Source organism: Centruroides sculpturatus, unplaced genomic scaffold (genome assembly GCF_000671375.1).
Source record: "Centruroides sculpturatus isolate CEXI.00-Female unplaced genomic scaffold, Cexi_2.0 scaffold810, whole genome shotgun sequence".
Taxonomy (NCBI): Eukaryota; Metazoa; Arthropoda; class Arachnida; order Scorpiones; family Buthidae; genus Centruroides; species Centruroides sculpturatus.
This window is the reverse complement of record NW_019385140.1, coordinates 57,642-62,568: the sequence shown is the minus strand read 5'-3', so window position 1 is coordinate 62,568 and position 4,927 is coordinate 57,642.

The window sequence follows — 4,927 nt, the reverse complement described above, 5'->3', positions numbered from 1 at the left end:
TGACGATTAGAGGGCCTGGACCCTCGTCCGTATTCTCACATAACTATGCATTTGTTGCTTTGCTTTATTTCATCTTTTCAGTTAAATCAGATGTATAATATAAATTAGCTGAAAATTTGTTGGAAAGGAAATATATTGTGTTTGCAGCAAAACAGTGAAGATTTAGCCTATAATCCATCTGTTTTTTATACGTATAAAGTACAATAAAATAGTTGTTGAATTATGCTAGAATTCAAAATTGCCACCAGAACACATGCGTACATACATATTTATTAAATTTTCCTGTTTTTATTTTTAATTTTTTGTTTTAGATGGTCTCAAATGTGAATAATTGCAGGAAAGTCGCTTGGACAAATTTGACACGATTTAAATTGTTTTTCTTTCTATGCATAGAAAACATAAGTATAAGTGTAAATAAATAGAATGAAAAGGAAATTATGGAAGAACTTGTCATCATAACAGAAAGTGGATTTTTGTGGAATAGGAAATGCGTGTTAAACACGTTTGAGAATTCAGCGAAATCTATTTCGAGGCATTACACTAATACAGATATAAAATCGAAATATTTATAATGGATAGTCAAATGTAAAATTTAATTATTATATGTCTGTATCATCCCCTGTACGGAAGTACTATAAGTGCTGGAGTAAATCCGAAACCCACCAGACAATCTCTAATCTAAAAAATTATGACCAATAAAAGCATTTTTAATAATCTCCTAAAATATATTAATTAAAATTATTTTAATCAAATAATATTTTTTGTTTTGAAGCATTTAATTGTGTTCATTTAATTAGATAAAATTAAAATAAATATGTAAATTTTGAGTAACTCTATTTAAAATAATAATAATAATAATAATAATAATAATAATAGTATTAAATAAACAATAAATATTTATAAATTCTTACTTTGTAACGGCCATTCTTTCAACTGTGTTAAATCTCTCATAAACGTGCCCCCACTTTTCACACATGACGACGATAAATTCGCTTTTTCGGAAAGTTTTATTAGATATGGCAGAGCGAATTTGACCATAGATTTTGCCAAATATCTCAAATTTTTTTCTGCTGCATTGAAAATTTTTACTGTTTTATCTAATTCGCTCCAATTTATTTTTTCTCTATTGTTTCCTGTATTTTTTTCGGGAACTTCAGTTGATTTGCGCAATGTTATAAATAGAAATAACACGCATAAAATAATTCCTATCTTTATTGCTCAAGAAATAAGGTTCAGATTCGAATAAACGTTAATTTCTAATGCTTATTTTCAAATGGCATTTAAGATCTTAACGAGTTAAATTTCAACTTGAAATTTAATTGCTTTCCTGTTATTTTCAGGAAAGTTTTATAAAAAATAATAATAACTGTATAAAGAAACGTTGTGATAACGTTGTGTATAAAGAAACGTTGTGATGCATTTTCCTTGTATTATTTATTTGATTTTACTTCTGATAATTCCTGCCATTACCTTTCTGTCTATAGATGCACATAAAATTACAAATACGATTTACTATTACGTCTATGTAATGAAAATAATTTAACTATTTGAATATTATTACCGTCGTCCACCTCTTCAACATATACAGATTTTTCGGTCTCAGCGAATGTTGTAATGTCGAAAAATGTAAAAGAATGTTAGCGGTGTTATTCTTTCTAGTGTGAGTGAACCTGATTTTTTTTTTCAAGTGTAATACACATTATATCCTATGACTTTTGTCAAAATTTTCTGAAATTTTGCAAGGACAGTTTGTTCGTTGAGTAAATTGTTTCGACAAATTATTAGAAAAATCAGAGAGCCATTTCGTAACATATTAAGGGAGTGATCGCCATAAACTATAAATTTAAATTTAGTTATGTTCCTGATATTTTTCGAGAATTTTTTCCTGCTTAAAAATTCTACATAAATAAGCATTATTATTTTTTTTATTTTACTGGAAACAATACATCAAATTTTTATAATTTCATAATAACAAAAAACTTTTTGAAATTATATTAATATGTACCATTTATAAATTACATCTTCATAAACGGAAATTGATTTATAAACAAGTTTTTGACCTTCTGCTTAAGATTCTGTATAACTTTTTAATGTGTAATGTTTCATTATTTTATATAAACTCTACATTGTGAAATATTAGTTTTCGATCGATAGACGTTGAAGTTTCAAAACTGCTAAAAGAGTAGTACACTTGAGGTTCCTGGGTCAAGTCTAGCAGATAAAACCAAAATGGGCATCTCTTGCGTGTGTCAAAAATCTGAATAACTCCTTCACCAGGAGTGTGACCTGGAGCAACACATGTGTGCTTGAAAAAAATTTCTCCATTAACGCCGACGAGCTGAAATAATCAAAAATGTTTGGAAAAATTCCTGAAAGGATCAATCCATATATCTGATACTTACTAGATTAATAGGAGACAATTAGGGATCGGGAAAATATAAAATTTATTTAAAAAATTAACACATTTTCAAACTTTATTAAAGAAAACCATACAAACTGAAATTTTGACGGTGGTCAAAACGAAGAAAAAAAAAAAAAAAAAGAGACGAATGTGCCTATAAATTGCTAACGATCCGAAGCAGACAAATCAGTCACAAACATTCATATTACGTTTTCGAAATTAATAGTATAACATCAACGTGTAGATATTAAAGTTAATCCTGTTTACAACGAAAGTCTTGTATCAAAGCTTACTGCGCCTACGCTCTTCATATTTGTCTTCACGTTCAGTTATCTGACACCGTTTTCGAAAGTAAAAAATGAGAGAAAGGCAGACAGACGACAGTAAAAGTTTGTCAACAATTTTTTTTTCAGTTTACACTCAATAATATGTAAATAAGGTCTCAAATAAAATTAAGTCGGTGAATATTTCTTGAGTACCTCCAAGTGGTTATGAATTGATTTTTACAGAAATATCAGTAATGTTAAAACAATATGCATACGAATTATGTTCTGCAACATATTCTAAAACATATAAATAATTTAGTAGAAAAAATGCACACCTACAGAAATTTTAAGTGTAGTTAAAACTAATTATAATGTCTTCTAGTGACTGTTTATTGGTAATAATACGAAACTGTATTTAAATTAATTTTACATTTAGTACAAGAGATAAGGATCAGTATACAATTCACAGATATTTAGAGTATAGATGATAATATTTTTTAAAAAATTTTTAGATATATTTCAATAAATATTTCAATAAATATATCCTTAAATTTTAACTTTCGGAATATAATTCGAATTTTTAATATTTAATAAATTTAGAATAAAATATAAAAAATGCTTATATGCACACGGTAAGTAATGTTAACCTTCGTAAGNTGGACGTACAGTAAAACCTGTCTATGGAGACCACCCACCGTTCCTTCAAAAAATGGTCTTTTAGACAGGTGGTCGTCCAATACAGATTGTGTCGTAATACCGTATTTCCATACGTATTTTGCGCACTTTTTAGCCATTTCTACTAAGCAAAACTCGAGGTGAGCAAAAATAAGCGAATTTTTTCAGCGATAGGACTATATTAGTATTGAATTTTCTTTTTATCGGATAACTCGATTTACGGGAGTCGTCGTAATTTTGTAAGACAGATTTAATACCAATATTTTAAAGATTAATACAATCAATAGTCGCATACTCTCGATTATAATGCACACTTTCTTTTTTTCGACTTAATTAATTCAACTTGATTCTTTTCGTTCGCTCCTCAGTAACGTGTATTAAGCCATCGATATACAAGCGCGTCGTATCTCTACATCACTTTGGTTTTGGTTTTCGTTAGTTTAACTTTAAAAATACTGTATTTTTAATATTTAATATTTTCTTAATTAATTAAGTATAATAAGTACAATAATTAATAATAAAACGGTTTTATTATTTTTTCTCATTATACGATTTCATTACAATCGCGGAATCGAAAAAGGAAGTAAAACTGATTTTTCCATTAATGCGTTTATTGTTTTTTGAATATTTTGCCTGCGAAAATGACTTGGATATTATTTTTCTAAAAATATCGTGTAAATAAGGTAGGTTGATACAGAAATTATTTATCGCACGTGTACTGTATATGAGCTTCAAAATAAATAAATAAAAATAGATTTTATCAACCCATGAGATCAGCCGATTAATTTTATCGTGTACAATATTTTACACCCCCAAGGAAAATACTGTAAGTCTAGGGTAAAATAAATTTACCCTAGACTTAAAATAAATTCCCAAAGTTAAAATTGGCGGCTAATTGCTGTTGTCATAACTTTAATACGATCTTCTAACGACAGCACTTTGCATTTCGGACATTTTCCAACAAACTGAAATGAATTTCCTTTATTGTTAGACTAATTTATTAACACCTGCACCTAATTTCAAGGATGGGAGAAGTGTCCGGGATGGATTCGAACGAGAGTTTAGACTAATTCATTATATGAGGAGGTGGAAACGTTGTTGAGATGGGTTCTTACAATAGTTTAGACCAGATACATTCGCGAAAGTGGTCGCTTATTACAGGTGTTTTATGTTGTTTCGAACCAAAAATCGATGCCCGCGGTCGCGTTACACAGGTGGTCGTTTAATACAGGTAATTTATACGAAGACTCCATGGATAAGCTATTCCGTGCCAGAAATTTTTGCCCGTTTTGACAGATGCCCGTCGAATGCAGGTGGTCGCCTAAGCAGTTTTCACTGTATTTAGGTTATTTAAGTAGTAAATTAATTGGAACTTTTTATTTACTTTTATTTTTACATTCTTTTTTTCGTAAATTTAAAATTAAATTATTATTTTTAATTTTTCACCTTGCTGAAAAATTACCTTGGGGACAGGCAAAAGGAGTTAGTCCAGTATCATTGCATAATTCACCAACAGCAACTTTGTGCAAAGCTGGGATTTGAACGTCTGCTGAAAGATGTCTATGATACTGTGAACTTAATCTGC